Source organism: Poecilia formosa, unplaced genomic scaffold (genome assembly GCF_000485575.1).
Source record: "Poecilia formosa unplaced genomic scaffold, Poecilia_formosa-5.1.2 Scaffold0, whole genome shotgun sequence".
NCBI classification, from domain to species: domain Eukaryota; kingdom Metazoa; phylum Chordata; class Actinopteri; order Cyprinodontiformes; family Poeciliidae; genus Poecilia; species Poecilia formosa.
Genome location: NW_006799939.1, coordinates 5,277,991 through 5,297,810, shown reverse-complemented (window position 1 = coordinate 5,297,810; position 19,820 = coordinate 5,277,991). Strand labels below are relative to the sequence as shown.

At 40.5% G+C, this 19,820-nt stretch overlaps 2 long non-coding RNA genes across 5 annotated transcripts in view; one reads left to right on the top strand and one right to left on the bottom strand.

Moving 5' to 3' along the window:
• LOC103144136 (uncharacterized) overlaps window positions 1–19,820 on the top strand; it is an 88,881-nt gene that overhangs the window by 20,485 nt on the left and 48,576 nt on the right. For all 3 annotated transcript variants that reach the window (XR_001663538.1, XR_001663544.1, XR_001663535.1), the window contains one exon: window positions 10,500–10,634. This is a non-coding gene — a long non-coding RNA (uncharacterized LOC103144136). The remainder of the gene's footprint in view (window positions 1–10,499; window positions 10,635–19,820) is intronic.
• Window positions 1–19,820, bottom strand: part of LOC107837534 (uncharacterized) — a 31,919-nt gene that overhangs the window by 2,487 nt on the left and 9,612 nt on the right. Inside the window, exon 1 of one of the 2 annotated variants that reach the window (XR_001663557.1) lies at window positions 738–1,015. The exons of the other annotated variant lie outside the window; for it this stretch is intronic. This is a non-coding gene — a long non-coding RNA (uncharacterized LOC107837534). Of the gene's footprint in view, window positions 1–737; window positions 1,016–19,820 lie in introns of those variants that run through there. 2 annotated transcript variants of the gene reach the window in all.

The window sequence follows — 19,820 nt, the reverse complement described above, 5'->3', positions numbered from 1 at the left end:
TTCTTTGACTGTAAGGGCAAGCAAGTAGCTATTTAATTATTACACCTTGTGGGTTTAATAGTCTAAAACATTATATTGAAACACATCTTGAAGTAAATGACAGTCTGTTGTGTTTCTCATTTTGAGTTGATACATACATAATTTATAAAACAGTAGGGAGTGGGGCTTTTAATATGCAGTAATGTATTAACTATTTTTCACCCAACCTCAATCCAACGTTGGCATTTTCTGAACTTTTCCTGTATCCAGCAATTTTCTTTTTCTTTCTCTCTCTTTTTTTTTTTTTTTTTTTTTTAATGCAAAGCATTTGCGCGTCCTCGCCACGGATGCAAATAAAAACTGAACGACTGTTAAAAAGCTTGGCTACGTTTCGTCTGGATTCCGCGGCGATGACATCAGCTAATGCGGCTCATCCAAAAAGCCTCTAAATGACCACATTTCACAATGGGAGTAATTCAGGTTGGTTAAGCAGGGCACCCAGAGCAAACGTCTGTGCGGATGCTAACGCTGGCCCTAACAGGTGTTGTGAGGGGCTCCCAACATTAACACCAACACCTGGACCAAAGCCCCAGAGACCACATGCTGCTGGACACAATTAACCAGCCCTGTGGAGAAAAGACAGAGGAAAAAAAACAACAAAAAAACTGCCACTTTTAAAAGACCCATAAAAGGATAACTGTTTCTGCCCCACCACCACCACCTTCGTTCTGCCCTCCTGATAACATTTTATCACTTACTTCAAAGACTCTCTGAAGGATATTTCAAAGTGAGACGGGCGTTCTGAGACAGGACCGACTTTGCGACGGTAATTTCTCCTCTCTGTGTATGTAAAATCGAAATTCCTCGGCTCAAAGGGAAGCTGAGGACGCAACGAGCCAGAAACCACCAGCATGTGCGGAGAGATTCCTCGCCTCAATCTGGTGCCGATTACTGAGCATAGCAGATGGAAGAGGGGGTGTGTGTAAGGGGTGGGGGTCTTGGTGGAGGCGTAATGAGCGTCGTAGTGGCACTGCCCTCGATCTGGAGAGCGAGAAAGAGAGCCTCAATGGCCTGCAGAACAGAACTATCAGCACCCTTTCATGATCATCTACTGTAAAGAAGGCCTGATAATGCGAGAGGCGAAACTGGGATGGTTCATCTTTCATTGAGGCAACTGTGAGAGTGTGCTTTAACCGCAGAGGGCCGTTTAACATTCCTTCATAAATTGGCATCTGAAAGTTTAAAGTAAAAAAAAAGAACAAAAAAAAAACAAACTGCTTTTGTTTTCTGCAACACGTGTTCCCTCCTTTGATGCGGAGATTCCGATTGGTATCAAACCATTTAAAGCTCATTTAACATAAAACGGGAGATACGGCCTCGTAATCTGTCCAATGTGCGACTTGTTTAGGTCAAAAATAGGAGAGGACTCTGTTTTGTTGGCGTTAAATCTAATGTATGGGTTAATTAAAGAGGGCTCTGGGGTCAAGACAATAATGGCTTATGTCATTGACAACAATTCCCTCTTTTCAAATACATTGACACAAAGACATGATTAGTTGAACCTGACTAAGCAGTTGTCCCAAGGCTTTATCGGCAGGACCGGGGCCTCCGATTTCTCATCTCGAAGCCTCCATTGACGCGGGTTTTTTTTTTTTTGCCTGGGTTTAATTTTTCAAAAGATTTTTTTTTTTTTTTTCAAATCATTATTATGAAAGAATGCAATAGCTTTGCTCCGTCACATCTCATACCTCCAAACGTACACATCAGGAGCTAGCGTGTGTTCGCATCTTCCGGGATGGCTGCGAGGGTGGGTGACAGAAACGGAGTCACCGGTTTGCCCTTTGTTTTCACTGCCTTTTGCTTCTTTTTGCGCGTTTATGGTATAAAGCTAATCCTCCCACTCTCCAAGTGAAAAATGGCCCATTGATTGGACTGCTTGGTCATTAAAAGGCATATCTGAGCAGTGCGCCGTGACCATATGGGATCAAAGGTCGTCAAAGGGTTGTGTTCAAACCGAGGCCCGCTTCCTAAAAGAGCGCCGAGACTCCCTTTATGATCGCTTGTTACATTTAAGACTAACCCCGTTGGTCAGAAAGAGCAAGGCGCCTCCACGGGACCCGAGGTTTACAGGGAGTGAAAGGAAGAAGGTGGGAAGGCGACGACAGAATAGAGTAAGACAAGTGATGAGGGAAGGATGAGCAAAAGAAAGAAAGTGAGAGGACGAGAGAGAGAAGCCAATATGTGGTGGAAGATATCCTGAGTGTCACTGCAGCAACCCCCCCTACCCCACCCCTCTGCCTCCCACCCATTCCTCCCCACTTCTTCTCCCAGAAAATTAAATATTGATCAATCTCACAGGCCTACTAACAATGAAGGAGATAAAGAAGAGTATTAAAGGAAATAAATAAATATACACTTGTATCACCTGTCCAAGCTGTGCGGAGGGTGGAGGGTGGAGGTTGGCGGGGGGAGATTTCCAAGCCTGGGAAATGCAGGCCCATCCATCAGCCACACCCCGGACGTGGCAAAAGGTTCGCCCGTATAGGCTGTCCGCATTCCGGGGTGTCTGCTTCATCGTGTCTGCCTCTTGACAGTGAGCAAACAGCGCCTCATCACCGATGGGCTTTATCAGGGGAAGTTTCTGAGATGGCCCAGCCTTTTAAATAATTTACAGGGAGCACATTTCTATAGCTTCCCTAATAAGGGATTTGTGCGCAGAAGTGTCCTTTTCTCTACCAAGCAGGAGCCTGAAACAGCAGGTTTTAATGAGAAACAAACACAGTTTGGAACGTGAGTTTACAGAACTCAATATCAGAAATGTAGCTACTAGTAGCTATTTGTGGTCCATTATTTGCTGATTCGCCTATTCGTGGATTTTTCTATGGAATGTATCTCCAAACTATTTACTGGAACTTTGCCTGTTCATGGATTTTTTGATAAAACATATTTAAAATATTCAAAAGAAAATGCATTGTGGGAAGCTGAAATACCAATATGCAAAGCTACTTGACACAGTATCCTGGAGCGGCATTTATGTTCCTTGGTCCTGATTACCCATAACCCCAAATGCAAAAGTAAGAAAGACTATAGCTTCAGCGGTGGAGCTAACACACTTTCCACTCTGCGTATTAAATTGTATTTATTGTTTTAAATATTAAAACAATAAATATTAAAACAAGTAGTTAAAGGTGTTTCAGAGGGTGCCTGAAGTATTTGTTAATTTCAGCTACTCCCTAATGCCCTTGAATAATGGGAGTCCTCAGTATCCCAATTTTTTTGCTACTCTTCTTTTGCAATACGAGTCTTAAGATGAAACTTTAGCAAGCACATTAAACATGTATGCAAGTAGCTAAATTAACACAACTAAATTAGTGGGTAACCAGAACTGACCAGTTTTCAGCTCCGCTACAAATTCAAAATTAAAAAATCCAACTGTTTTCCTGATCAGTAAATGCACCATAGCACGTGATGCATTTCACCCGGACGCAGTGACACGACTGGCAGTGCTAGCACCTCAAAGAATGACTTCTTATTTGATACCTTGAAGTTTTTAGAATTCAATTCATTGTCTATTTGTTGCTTCCTGTCAGTCAGTGACATTGCCGGACACAACATCAAACATTCGGTCAGGCAAAGCAGCGTTTGATTTTTCTGACAGTGAGTGGATGCTTCACTGAGTGAAGAATACGTGACGCAGTTTTTCAGTACTGATGAGGTGCCTAAAAAATGAAGTCAGAGAGAAAGAACAGATATTAAAGAAGCAGTTTTTTTTAACTAACTTCTACAACATACTGCTACGTGAATAAAGTCCACGTAGCATTCAAGGATGCAGGAGAGAGAACAAGTCTTAAAGCAGGAAACAGGAAGGCTGCACAGAGTACAGCAAAGATGCTCCGTATTATCCTGTTGCGTCTTCAACCTCTGGCAGTCATGAAACACTGAATCTGCAAATGTTGAACACTTTTTCCAGAGTAAAGATAAGGATCTACATTCTACGTTTAACCTACTAAAGGTTAATGTTCGCCATTCACTTAACTTCATTTGTGACACTAAGCGTCTTGGAGACACGTTTTCAAAATCTCAGTCTTTCTCCACAATAAAACATTTTTTCGAATATGATTGCCTATATGATTTGAATAAATTATCTTTGGTATCAAGGTATCATTAAAATGTCTTTTTTGTGTATATAAATCATGTATTTTGCTGTACTTTTGTTAATGTGTAAGTTATTATAACACCATAGCTCATTTAAAATTAAGTTTATTATTTATTCCCTTCACATAAAGCATTTAAGCATTTTTTTTATATTTTTTAAAACTGTAATGTTTTACTCTGATTTAAACTCATCTAGTAGTTAAATTATTTGACTCATCTGAGAGATAAATAATAATAAAAAAAATCTTTATCTTGCTTCGGACAAAAGCAATAATGCTTTCAGCCCAAATTGAAACCTGAAAGTGCATTTTCCAACACAAGTCAAAAACTTGGACTAAACCAATTTAACAGGCTTTAGCCTTTACTATTGATTGTCGGTGTATTTAATAAGATAACCATCACCAATCATCATGGCCGCACGGCTCTCCGGAAGAATTTAGAAACCCAGTTTGCAGCTGCGACTGTTCAACAAAACAAAAAATCTGTTTGGCTTTTTCAATAATAACCCTGTTTGAATGTGTAACCCTGACCCACCTCATGCAGAGCCTTAAACAAATTATGACAGGAGATCGTCCTCACCAGTCGACCTCTGCTGACCTCTTAAATTGCTGATATTTATTACAGCCCGTCCTCTGGATCATCCTGTGACTGCACTGTCTGATTTCCATGCGAGTGTGTGTGTGTGTGAAAGAGAGAGAGAGAAAGAGGGAGAGAGAGAGAGAGAGTAAATTCTTTGCTCCAAGCAGCCAGGCAGCTGGTCATAAACACCACTGCTTTAAGACGTCCACATAAAGAAAAGAAGTGCAACAGCCTCTCCATCCTTTCCCATTCTAACCCCCCACCCAACACACACACACGCATGCACACACACCATCCCTCCTCCCTCTCTGCTCCTGATCCTGAGAGATGTTATCGCTCCATTTAAGAAAGGAACAAACAAGATTATACTGTAAGTTATTCTCGATTATGGCCACAAATCTGGTGCCAGAAAGCAGGCAGCCGGAGGAGGGCAGAGGAGTGAAAGATGATAAAGTACACTGACTCGCTTTTCTTTGCCTCCTCTTATCTGCCACACAAACTGATTTATAGGATAAAGAAGGAGCAGCTTTTGTGGACGGTATATCTTTCAGAAAGCTAGTCCTGTGATGAGGAGGGGGGAAAAAGGAAAAAAAAGAAATGTGACAGAGACATATGTTTCTAACAGCTTGTTGGCTTTTTGCTGTTTTAATATGTGTGTGTGTTTCTGAGTATGACATAATCCCTCACACACAGGGGCAGTGATGTGGCGAGACATTTCTTACACCCCAACCTGACTGGAAGAAGGAAAAAAAAAAAACATTGAATAAAAATGTCACCTCCTCAGATTGTAAACCGAAGTCTCTCCGTCACCCCGAGCCGCGGGGCGACGCGGCGCTTTACGTCCACGCCGCCTCGCCCCCTGACTGCGGCTCGTCACGAAAACGACGGAGCGGAAAAATAAATACGACACCTAGAAGTCTATCCGTGTCATACAGTAGAGCGAAGAGCGGGGCTAAAGGGGGAGAGGGGATTTGGTTTGGCGGGCTTTTTTTTTTTTTTTTCTTGCCTCCCGTCACCTCGGCAGCTACAACCATCAATTTAGCTCTGTGGTGGCCAGTCAGCGCCTCTCCGTCCCAGCTGTGTTTGACACTATTTATCTGCTCTACTGAAGCAGATCATTTTTGATTATTAACCTCCCACCCTCCTCCGTCTCCTCCACTCCACCAACACAAAAAAAAAAAAATGTGGTGGAGGGGGAAATAAAGCTTTCCCTGAAAAGGTCGGGGCACAAAATGACAACATCATATGTGGCAATCATGCACTTGACTGTTACAGCTGAAGAGCCACTCCATCAAATCCTGCTTTTCACAGCAAACACACACCAACACACACAGAGTGAGAGCCCTGGTCCCTCGGCGTATTTCCTCTCCAGTCTGTTCAGCCCTAAATACACCTTCTCCTGTCTTTTCATCTGTCTTTCACTTCCATCTTTGTCTTCGTCTTTGTCGCCCCCCCCCAACCCAGCCCTCCTCCTCTTTTTCACTCCCCCTCTGTCTCACATCTCTCGGGCGCCTCTCCGAGTCCATGTGCGCACCCTGCCCATTAAATTACAGTCCTCTCTAATAAAAGGTTGAACTTTCTTTACCCACTCATGTGGATGAAGAATCTGCCAGTTTCCCGCTGTTCCAAATTCCTGCCTTGAAATATTGAACACGCGTGTGAGATACAGCGCCTCGCAAAAGTAATCGCACCCCCTCTGAAGTTTTCCACGTATGGTCACGTCGCGACCACAAAGATCAGTGTGGATTTTATATACGTTTTTTTTAAATGTATTTATACATTTTACTGTGAAGAAATAAAAAAAAATGACCCATTCTCTGCAAGCTTTGCAACATGTTCCCATTTCGTTTCAGGATTTAACTGGACCACTCCGGCACATGTACACATATCTCTACGTGCTCAAAGTTAACCTTCCACACTTTCAGATTAAAAGTAACTTCTGAAAATAACATTCACGCAGGTGTTGAATATAATTTATAATAAGCCCACATGTCTGTATTATTTTTTTTTAGTATTGGTCTGATGCAATATTCTAATTTGAAATGTTGGGTTTTTAATAGTGGCAAGTGGAAAATCAACATAATTAACAGAAAAAAGGCTTTCAAACATCAATCTTTGTATCAAAACACGACATTTAAAATTAGAATTTTACATCAGATCAGTAATAATAATGAAAACTTTAATACAGAAATGTAAGTTTAATATATAATCTACATAAGGTATTTAATTTGGTAATGAAGTTCCTGAACTATCTTTGATGTGTATTGATGATTTTGACGATGGCACTCGTCAAAATGTAATGTTTGTCACCGGTTTCTCAATTGTTGCCTGTATGTTGTTTTTATGACACTTTGTCCTTGTGTTTTTTATGATGTAAAGCACGTTGAACTGCATGGGTGCTTACATGTACTATACTGTGTAGTCATGGACTGTATCGCGTTGATACGCCTCATAAAAGTCCAACAATAAACGACAAGGTTGGTTGTAACTAAGCAAAAAGTGGAAAACTTCATGAGACGTGAATACTTTGGAAACTCTTCATAGCCAGACCAGTGAAAGCGTTGCTGAGCGTCACGTGTTCACAAGACTGAACCCACTCTGAACCTGCCGGTTCCAGCTTACTCCCTTACATCTCCACTCCCTACACACCGGTGCCATTACGTCCCGGCCTTCCAATAAATTAAACCCATTTACTCTTCTGAATTATGTTATGCTTATTGATGCTCGTATAATTTAATTTCACGCAAACTCCATTAAAGATGATGCTCTCTGTCACAGCGCGGCGCTTCCAGGAGGAGGGAATCTAATCGGGTTATAATGGATCAGAGACATGCATTACAGTGAAGATACGCACACAAACACGTGGCCCAACACGCACCCTCGTGTGCGCGCCAGTTGTCATCTTAATAATGCAAACTCGAGCAAACAGATCAATGATCGCAGCAATGATGCTGTCAAACTGCACTAAGTGACAGGAAGCTTTCAGAGCTCGCTATCAAAAGGAAGCAATCTCTGGGGGGTTGCACTGTTCCCCGGCCCTGCTGGGAAATAAATATGTCACCTCTTCGGTACGTCTTCATCAATATTTGCTCATGCACTCAGAGGCACTAAATTAAAGAACCCTAGACATTAAACACCTGATTCAAATATTTGCGTCGCATATTAAATTATTACGGTGCGCCACTTTCACGAGGCGTACCAACGTCTGAATTTAATCGCCGTTTAGGGTTTGAGTAATAATCAGCCTGACATGTTTTTCAAAAGTGGCTCTTTGGACTCATCCAATAATACTTAATAGCTGCCAGTTAATAAAAAACACTCAGGCTTTTTTTTTTTTTTGGGCAAATATGAAATGTGTTTAGTTGTATGTAATTGTTTGACTTCAGTTGACCGTGGCTGAGCAAAAGCACTATCACTTACCAGCACCCTTTCTGTTGCAAAGTTTTCTCTATGGCTACTTCTTAAAGCTGCTTTTATAAAATAAAATGTTTTTTTGTTTTTTTTTGCATACTAGTTAAAACTATTGCCATACAGAACATGAGACAGATAATCAGTGAAAAGATGCAACGCTCCTGACCAAAAACAACCAATCAGAGCCAGGAGGAGGATCTTGTCGCTGTCAGTCAACCTCGTGAACGTGTTGCTAAATGTGCTAATGGTAGAGAAAGAACTTACCACTACAGGAAAATCGTTTATCTGTGGCCATGCTAACTAGCCTTAGCATTCACTACAGACTCTGCCTTACCAGAAGAAGCTGTTTCATACCACAGAGCAAAAGGGGGAGGAGGCAAGGTAAGCAGCATGCAAATGGGTATGATTGGCAGCGCCAAGACCCGCCTCCTGGCTCTGATTGGTTGTTTCTCGTTAGCACTGAGAGAAGGCAGAGGAACTTGTTTTTTTTCCCACAGATTATGGGTTTCGTACCATACTCTAATGACATAGTGACAGTATTGATGAATATGTAAAAAAATATTTTTATAAAAGTTACATGGCAGCTTTAACTTTGAGTATTCGTATAATTACATCCGCACTGATCACAGGAAACAGTTCGTTAAAAATTTTCCACAGGTCAAAAGTTTTGCATTAAAATACCAGCCACTTCATATTTTACTGGCATTCAAGAATTCAAAGTCGTGTTGCTCGATTTTTGTTTTAAAAAAGAGACTAATGCTGTTTTCTCTTTTATCTCAGAAGAAAGAAACTGAATCCACAGCTGCAGCTGTTCGGGCTCATCATATTCCGCGTTTCTTAAAATCGCTGCTTAGTGTTCTTTTTTTTTTTTTTGAGTCTGTTAAACAATGCGAAGCTGTCAATGAGATCATACATCCAAAGTCCTTCTTTTGTTTTTGTTTTTTCTGCAACCTAAAATGCGGGTTGTTCATCCCGTATCGGCGACCTGCCCACTGACTCATCATGCAACAGATAAAACGTAATAATTACAGCAATTAGCGACCCCATTTGACAATTCTGACATCCTGGAGTTTCACATCAGCCGTTCCTGACTCACTGCCCCCAACCATAATCTTCCAAAACACGGTTTTCCTTTCCCTCTGTCACGACAGCGAGTAAAGGCTTAGTCACAGAGCGAGAAAAAAACAGGAGAAAAATAACCAATTTGTATAGTTTTCAATTAATTTTTTCCTCTTCTTCCACTTTCCTCATTCACTCAATAATAAATAAATATGTCGTCATCTATATCAGGGAAGGGGAAAATAACGGCGTACAGTTAGACGGTAAAGACAGACTTTGTAGCCTGAACTCCATTTTTCTCCCGCTTCCCCCTGCCTCAGAAAGTGACAGGCTTATAAAGAACACGTTTATCCCACAGTTCCCTATAAGCCATTTGTCAGGCCTGAGTTTGAGTTTATCAAGGGCCTGTAATAAGCTCCATGTAGCCCAGGTCCGCCGTGGCTTTGTCTTCATTTACCTGCCTGTACATGTGCTGTATTCAGGATTAATTTGCCGCTTTGATGTATTAAAAAGAGCCGCGGGATTTTCAGTGGCATGCTCCCCAAGGTGGACGCCTTTAAAAGGAGGTTTTTCTTCATTCCAGCACTTAGGTTTATTACAGATCCCCAGACTTGTCCAATTTTGAAGAAATATGCCCCCAAAATAGCAGGATAATTGTTTTTACTTTTTCCTTCCCCCTCCGCCCCCCGCCCCCTCGTGGTGATTCCTGTACAGGAAAACCCAACATGGCAACCGGCCGAAACTTTTACGAGACCTGAGCCGTGGGGGTTGCGTAACGGAGGAAAAATACTTGCTTTAGTTTTGAAATGCAGGAGGAATAGGAATTGTCTTGAGTGGGTTATGTCGGTGTGTCATCTCCATCGTCCTTATTGCATGTTGCGTGTGTCTCCCCCCCCACCCCCTGCCCCCGTGGAAATGATATTTGTAATTATGGCCTTTCATTATGACTGCAATAACAGACGCTTGGATGACTAAACAAGCAGCAATCCAAACATCCACTTATCTGTGTACATCTCCCGCAAAAAAGTTTACAAAATTTGAAAACAAAAACAGGGGGAGTAATGTCCATAACCCAAATGTGATGACACATCAAACTGCTCACCAAACAAAGCTGCTCTGTCATATACTTCCTGTTGTTTTATTTGCCTAATCCAGTGTTTATACGAAGTGGACACAAAGACGGAGGGGGGGGTGGCTTGTAGCACTCGCTACGTGAAAAGGTCTACTAAATGTCTCCCATTTCTGCTTCCCTCTTCAGAGATGTGTAACATTAAGGAACACATCCATCCATCTTTTTCATTTTCCTTTTTTTCCAGAGATTCATCCGTCCTCATGCAGTCTTCCACCAAACATTCCCACTTGCCAAACTAATTTTTCGTTTCCTCTTCATGACGGTACTGAAAGTTGTGCAAGCCGATTTCTTCCACTCAAAATATTCTGCAACAGCCTTGGTAAGTTTTCTATGTACAGAGGACGAGTATGGTTATATTTTAATAAAGATCGCACGTCACGATGCTGATATTTATTGCTCACCTGTTGGGTTCATGAGTGAGAGTAGTGAGCGACAAATAATAATTATGTTCCTTGTTTCAAACTTGCAAGGACTGTGATGGGATTTCATGTCGAGATCTCACGAGACAAAGAGGTTAGGATTTTTTCAGATTGAACTACAGTTTGTCTCACAACCTAAATTTGCCAGGCGAGATATGAAGGCAGGAACTTTAAGCTACAAACCCAGAAGAAAACCCTCAAAGTAGTTCCTAGCGTTAACCCCCGTGCTGACAGATGGTGCGTTCAAATGTCTGAGAAGTTGGAGTTTAAAACCAGAAATGATTAGAGTTGATTAGAGCGTAGACTTACTACACTTACTACTTGAAATGATCACCGAAAATTGTGTAATTCATGAAATCGTGTCTTTGTTTTCACAAACTGGCTGACTTACTGACTGAGGGGGTTTTCACACCTCGTCGTCCAGTAGACTCGGTTTGACTGGGGACCAAAATTCCTTCTTTCATCTGGTGTCGTTCGCTTTCACACAGCATTGCCTGAAAATGGAAATACCTTCTATTCGTTCAACATGATCTTGAATACACTATAAAGGAAATAAGTCTGTAAAAATATAGAACATCAATGCAAAACATATTGAACCCTGCTAACTCTTGTCTTGGGGAAACACAGCAAGCAGGTGGAAACAGAATTTTTCCATCGATGTAGGCAACTTCAACTTCAGAAAATATGTCCATCATGTAAGTCAAGACCTTTGAGAGAGAAACTGTTCAATTGCAATTGCCTTAAAAAACAGTATTTTTAGCTAAATGAGCATAAAACCCACACTTAATGCAATTAATACCTGCTTAAATTGTTGCTCAAAGACAAATTAAGAAAAATAGATTGTAGATGCCTCATGGTATTCGTTGGCTTTGCTAACAATTAGCATGCATGTAAACAATAACAATGACTACAGTCTCAGTTTAACTTTATTGTATTTCTTATTTCAGACCTTCTGCTTATTAAAAAAGAGCATTTGCTGCTACTTACATGCTAAGTTGAATTTTGCTCATGTCACACAAATCGACGAGCAGACACTTTGGCTCAGGCATTCACTCTCAATCCCATTTAAACTAGAGCTACACATTTACAATCTTAAAACTGTTATGATCGTAAATATTGCCAATCTTAACATTACAATTAAAAAAATTAAAAATCATAGAGATTCTACAGTCTAACCGTGATAATCAAGATGCAGAGAGAGAGAGAAAACATCGAATCTGAACCGAGGCGAGACGTTTGCGCCGCTTCATTTTTACTCAGCTCTCAGGTGGAACCCTCTGCATGAATCTCCTAGCAGGTCATCAATAACCGGCGCATATCTGCATCTAAGAACCATTAGCTCATCTGCCACAGCGGGTCAGTGTCAATACGCCTGGCATGCTCTCACTTAACAGATGTTGCGTGTTGTCCAACGCACCCACGTGCCTTGCTTTATCCTTAATGCACCGGTGGACACAGATGCGCGTCGCTATGGCAACCCTATTCATCTGCAAATCTCACCGGAAACGCACTGAATCCCCCCTCTTCGCCCCCCCCAAAACACCCACACCACCCGCTACCAACGCCACTGCCGCTACCATCCCAATCAAACCTAATTATACCATATTGCTTTTCTTGTTCGACAATAAGGAAGAGGTTGCTGGGGGTGGATGAGATGGAGAGATTTAATGTAATTATTGAGACGTTTCTGTCTCTGCTCGGCCCGGCAAAGAGTGAGATTCACCGTGATGGACGCCGCTTGTCAAAATGCCTATTGATGAAGCGCAAAACCCAATTTGCAGTCATAAGGCAACTACCTTCCAATTATGTTAGTGCCAGAGCATTCCTCAAGCCCAGCAACTCCAATCCTTCTCTCTTTTCTGAGTGGCTAGACCATTGCCCTTGGCAGACAGGTACCAAATGGGCTGCTCTCTGCATGCTACCTTTAATGTTTTATTGATTTGCTTAGCATATGCCCTGATTCCGCTCACATACTCCAACACTATTGCCCTTTGTACTCACAGCCTGACCTGCCTCACATGAAAATGACGTTATTGAAATATGTTAAATGTGTCACCTGCTCACAAACCACTCCCTCCCCCACACTTTTTGAAGAATATCTCACCAATTGATAGATCATTCAGGGGATAGCAGATTGGTAATATTAGAGCCCCTTCGACTTAATGACTTCTATTACTACAATCCCATTGTACCCTCTACCAAATCAATCATATGAACTTAGTAACACACCAAAGCCATGAATAAAACCCGAAGAGGATTACGGTATAGTTTCCTTTTATTTTTCTTTCTTTCTTTCTTTCTTAGCTGCAAAGAGTTAATCCGTCGGCCATGGAGATGGAGGAATGGAGCAAACATTTGAAAAGAGAGTTGTGGAGTTAATGAGCAAAGAAAATGTCACCCACACAACAAAATAAGATGCAACGACATCGAGTCTTCAATTTTCTCATCCCACTTAATAAGAGTGCTCACAATCATCATTCACTTGACTACAGGGGATCCAATTACCTCAGTCTGAAGATGGGATCAGTGAGCAACACAGTCAGACAAATATTTCCTGTAAAAAAACACAAACATATTTAGCAAAGAATCTCAATTTTTTTTTTTGATTTGTAAATGAATATGCAACAAGGCTGAACTCTTACTCAAGTGGTGCCGGCAAACACTTGAAAATCTATTTTAATGTGGATGCGTTTGTGTGTGTGTGTGTGTGTGTGTTGTCGCCTTGTGGTGCAGATGTTGATGATGAATATGTGTCTGCTGTGTCTCCCCCCCCCTCCAAACACACTCCCCAAGCAGAGGAAGGGCCCCTCCAACAGAATACACAACAGGGGTGGAGACGGCTTATTCCCAGACAATGTCAATAGCTCAAGGGTAAAATCATTTGTCACCACGACGAAATCCCTCTAAATGTATACATTTATTATTGTCGCGCTTTAATTGATCGTAGGGAGCCAAGAGAAATACCAAGGGTCCGTAATACTCACCTATCTCATTTACAAATCACACTTCGCGAAGCTTCAAGGACACGCGAGGCTCCTCTAAGACAAAGAGAGAAGGGATATGTGTTTCGATATCGTAAAGTTACACATTAATCAGACTGTTCTTTTTCAAAGACACAGAGGCCCTACGGAGCACAAGGGAAAATAATATGTTAGAAGATGAAACAGTGGCTTTCTGCTAATACAGTACTCCATAACAGAGTGGCAGGCATCGTGTGTATCCTGCAAAGTGTTCTTGTCAAGAAAGCAGAGAAGCAGAGTGGAACTACACCAGTTCAGGAAGTAAACATTCCCCGAAACAAGGCTGTGAAGAAAATGTATTCTGCTTTGATGTTTTTGTATAACACTGCAAATTTGTCACGTCTGTCGATAAATTATGTTTTTTGGCCAGGTAACAGATGATATGAGTCAGTAACAGGAGTTTGTTTGTCCATGTGTGTTTTGTAGATGTGAAGACGGCTTATGGTTCCTGGATCGTGATGACAAGGACTAGATCCATTGGCAGATTGTTTCACTTGTGGGGAAAAACGTCTCGATATAAGTGAAAATCTACCAATGGAACAAGTTCTTTTTAATTAAAATTAAGGAATTATTATTAACTTTAAACATGATCCTTTAACTTGCTGAAGTTACTTGTGAGTTAGTTTTGTCTTTATTTGCACTCTAAACTAGGCAAAAATACTTGATGAGATTTTGTATTTTTGCAGTGCATGCAATATTTTATTATGATTTTGTTTGTACTACTTCAACTTCTTTAGACAATAAAAGCCCAAAATGAAGACCTTAAGTCAACCCAACCCTCAGAGACCTTTTCTTTCATCTAAAATAAAAAGGTAGCACTCATGCAATGAGTGGAAGGCATCAAGTGAAGATGTTCCGGCACAATCGAACATCAGTAGTACCATCTAACTTTGAGGAGAAAAAAAAGAAAAAAAAACTTTAAAGAAAAAGTACATGTATATAGGCTGCACTTGTCCATAAGGTGCAGATGTCCATATTGTAACATGAGATATTTACACAGACAGATGTTTTTAACTTTTAATGACCTAGTTACCGATAAGGACTTGTGTCTCTCAAGCTAAACTCAGGTTAGCTCTGAACAAAAGTAGTTATTTTGTCTCAGAGCTCGAGCTCCAGTGCATGTTGGTCTCCATCACAGCTGCTTCTTGTCACTAATCCTGATTGTGATGTTCATACAGGGGACCTTAGCACAAAGTCATTGAGATAAGGGTCTCTGGTGTATTGAGATCTCAGGGTCTCAACTTTGCTTTTTGCAGATGATGTGATGTTCAGCATGCACTACAGTGACTCAGAAGGTAGGAGTTTGTGTACAACCCACAAGTCACTGCATCTGTCTGCAGCAATATGGGTGCTGCTGCCGCCTGTCATAATGAAGAAAGAACTGAGCCAAAGAGCAAAGATCCTGATTTTCCAATTTTCCAACCCGATTTTCTATGTGCTGAGATATGGCTCAAGATCCTGCACACAAGCTGCTGAGATGAGCAGAGTTTCAGGGCGCAGTAAGAGAAATAGGATGGTGAGCGTGGATTGGGGCCACTGCTCCTCTAAATCAGAAGGAGTTAGTTGAAGTGGTTCCAGAGTCTGATCAGTCAACTTTGGGGAAAAAAAGCCAAAAAAAAAACTTATGAACTTCTTTGGTAAGCACTTCCTTTTAACTGCGGACACAGTTGCATAATTATAGTTGTGCAGAATAAGGAAAATGCTGATAACATGATGATTACATAACTTCTTTTAAGCATTGAACCGTTATTCTCTACTACAGCTGAAAAAGTAAAACCTTTGTTCAATCAATTACAACGATGTTTCTTAAACTTTTTTTTTTTTAAAGTAAATAACTTATTAGTGATCTCATGCTGTTTTGCCTGGAGCTGCATTGTGTCATCCATATTTTTTCATGTCTTATTTCATGCTTGCCCTCACTGTTCGTGTACCGCCAACGATGAACTGTAAACTTCCCGAGCCGTCATACTTATTCCAGTCACGGTTTACTCTTCCTCCTGCATTTTAAGAAATGATTGTCCCATCAAAGCACTGCAGTAATTATCTCCTGCATTCTTTTGGCAATGTCTCTGTAAAAACAATAATGCGTCTGACATGTTATGTGCGCGCCAACATCTGTTCACGAGCCATTCGCGAAGCACGCGACACCCCCTTTATGATATTCCTCGGTTCTGTTCTATCATTTGTAATTGATTCTTTATGAGTCATTTTAAATCTAATGGCTTGTGAGCGTCGCGCTGAGGAGGGGACCTGTGGGAGAGAAGGTACGCCGACCATCGCAGGCGTCACAGATGAGAGAAGCGCACACGTCGAGCCCAAAGGGATGCGCGCACAACGGAGTGATCGGAGATCTCCGCATAAAAGACTGCAATCACGCAGCTCTCGTCCATGATTAGATTCTAAAGTGCCAATTATGTCGTGTCAAAAAACTAAAACGGGACGTTGACACTCTACAATAAAGCAAATAATTTCCAGTTGGGGGAACAGAAAATGTTAATATGAGGGGTGGAAGATGGGGTGAGGAGGATCTCAGATTAAGGAAGTGGCTAATAAGGTTTAATGGTGCGTGTCAGGAAGCCACAGTATGCAGGGGAAACACAGCTGGCTTCATTTTGTAAACTATTTGATATACGCATCTATTCCGCTCACAATTATCAACTGCTCCCTAAACCATTGGGGACAGTTTAGGGACACCAATCAGCAGCATTTTTCTCCGGGGTATTCAATTGTTATGAAAAAGCTCTGATGAAATTCAAGTTTAATTGTGTCGCGCTAATATGTTGTGCTACTATGTGCTTCTCTTTGGAGCCCAATAGAAAATGTGAGGTGTTATGAGAAAGTGAAGAAAGAAAAAGTGGATGGAAGATGGATCAAAACATTGACATTTCTAAAGAATGCCCTTTAGCAGCTGTGGCTGCCACAATTTTATAAATACGGTAAAAGCACAAAATCTTACCAAGTAATTTTGGTCTAGTTTCTAGCGCAAATATCTTATTGCACTTGAAATAAGATAAACTAACTTAAAAGTAGCTTTTCGTCAAGACATAAAGGCTTGCTTTATGTCTTGACGAAAGCAAGCCTTTCTCATCATTATTTCTTAATAATGATGAGAAAGTGTTAGAAAAATGTCGTGTCATAAGCTAAATAATCTGCCAATGGAACTCGTACTTTTTCATCAACATTAAGGAATTATTTACTTTAAACAAGCCTCTATATCTTGTTAAAACTTTCCTGTAAGTTAGTTTTGGCTTATTTCAAGCTAGCTAAGGTATTTGCAATAGAAACTGGATCAAAACTGGACAAAAATGCTTGGTAACACTTTGTGTTTCTGCAGTGAACACCATCTATCTCTGTGATCAGGGTCCAGGGTGGACAGAGCCTGAGCTTTGAGACCCACTAAACAACTGGAGCACGAGACGGACAGGCGTACAGATACACTTAGGATCAATTTAAAATCTACTTTTTTTGGAAAGTGCACAGAGAACATGCAACCTCCACAAAACAAACCTGATCTTAACCTGTCTGATGAAAAGTGATTAATATTTCCCTGAACAGTGGTTGTGAGTCAAAGTATAAAACTTGCTAATGACCCTAATCATACTGTAAAGTTTGTCACAAAGGGGCTTCAAGACAACAAGCCGTGACAAAGCCCCCATCTCAGCCTCATTCCAAATTTATGGGCAGAGCTGGAAAGGTGTGTTTGCTTTAAGCCTGACACTTTCGTATCCGTGCTTGAGCATCTGAGTTATGAAAGAATTAAAGGCACATCAACCGTTTTAAATTGTGTGTAAGGAAGCATTTTAGGTAGCAGTTTTTGTTTGTTTGTTTACCATTACACCCCAGATTTTATGTACTCGGCAGAAAACCAATCAGTGACAAAGTGACAGAGAAGACTGAAGCATTTTATAATCAGGAATGCAACAAATGGCTAACCGTTAACTGCTGGGAGTGCAAAACTTGGCATATGCCTAATTGCCTCCTATTTCTGCTCAAATAAAAGAGATATCCCCCTTTCTCTGTGTTGTTTTAAAAGAGAAAAGATGGCTTAAAATCTAGGATACCTAAAATGGTCATTTGTACTCAGAATCGAGATTCTTTGAAGAAAATGTTTGAGACATAAAAAGCGAGGATGATTTATGTTTTTAGCATTTCAACCACCTTAGAAAGAGACGAGCAAGAAAACTGCATGTAATCCTCAGTGATTATAGAAACTGTAAAATAAATGTAAAAGTAGGAATTTGCTCAATTGTGACTTTTGCCAGCCTAAAACATATACAAAAAATAACTGTTCACTTCATTGTATTTATGTTTTCCATGAAACATGAATATCCACACTTATTAAATTAAACAAACATAGACTGCCCAGCTTCACGTTGCGTTTTATATTTTTATTTTTTACAGCAGGGGCTTTAATTTGCCGACGAGTGTCAAATAACTGTCCGTCACTAGTAGATATAGTGACTCAGTAACAGGAAGATAAACCTCCTAACTGAGGCAAAGCTACATTCTCTGGCTGGGAGGATTTACTGCAAAAAGGATACAGCCATCATTAAATTATTATGATTACAACCTTTGACTCCGGAGGTTTTCTTTCTCTCCCCCTCGCGCCCCCACAGCCCCGTCTTCTTAACCCACCACAGCGTGTGAAACGTGTATCATAAACTTCAAAAATTGGATCTTGTATAGCAAGGCTCTTGGCTTTGATGGGCCTAATTTAAACTATTATGTTCTTGCGGTTTCCAGATCCCATTATAAATATTTGAAGGGAAGTATTTATCACTGAGATACTGCGTATCAGCAGAGATGGATTTCCTGTGCAAGTAAAGGTCAGTGATTTAGACACATAAACATGTTTATGGGAATTCCTCAGCGCCTCGACTTGAAAATTACGGCAGTAATGACAAACAGGGGCTGTAGGAGAGTGTCATTAATATTAGAGGGATACTCCGGACGTCTCAGAAATGAAATCCTGAGAAGTTAATGTTACTGTCATCGATGGTGTGAAGATGTGTGAAGATGTCATACTGCTGTGAGTTTGAAGAAAATGCTAAATTAAGGATAAATTCATAACACAATCTAAAAGGTATTTTACAAACAAAAAATGTCAATTTAGTCCAATCGTACACAGAAATTCTGAGTCAATTACAATCGTATCACATTGATCCTAGTTATCAAAACAATGTAGACGAGTTCAGTTTAAATTGGTAAAAAAAAAAAAAAAATGTTTCCAATCTAAGGAAACCGAGCAAATTGCATCGAGTCACTGACTTCGATTGCCGTTGTACGAGTGACAGCCTGTCTGCTCTGCGGTGATGTCAACTCTTCTGTGAGTAAAGCAGTTACAGCCAGTCCTAAAAGTTTCTAGAATTTGCTGCATGTAATTGTAATGGAAGCTGTAAGAGATACAACAGTGAGCTAAAAACACTAAATACGTATCGATCTACTAACTCAAGTTTCTTCTGTCAATCCTTGTCTTGTTTTTGTTTTTTTTCCCATGAATCCAACCTACCGACTTCCCCTAAGATCCTGCAAAAACGAACACTTTTTTTAAAAAAAAATTCCTTTAATTATTTATAAGGTTTTAGTTTAACTTTATATGTTTGTCTTAGGTTTCAATCCTAGAGTTCATTTAGAAACCTGCAACATTTCACATTTATAAACTAAATAAAAAAGAACAGTTGAATAGAATCATCCACAACTCATGCAGCATATTAGGACTGAAGCTGTTGCATTTAATTAAGTGCATTAATTAAAACTGTTTTGAAAACCAGTGATCTAAAATAGTTATTTGGTTTTTTTTGTTTGCTTGTTTGGCACTTGAACATATCATGTGAAAATGAAATGATTGGAAATTAAATAGTGTTAAAAGATCAAGCTAGCCAATCACATATTTTGTGCTAATTTTAACATTTTAAAACAAACTCGGAACGTAAATGTCAGCCAAGTGAGCCAAATATTAACAGTCAACAGGAGAGTAGGGCTATTTTGTTTAGCTAAATAACATCCTTGTTTCTATGCAGTGTTAAAATTATTTGTGCCAAGGCTTTACTAGTCCAGATGGGCTGC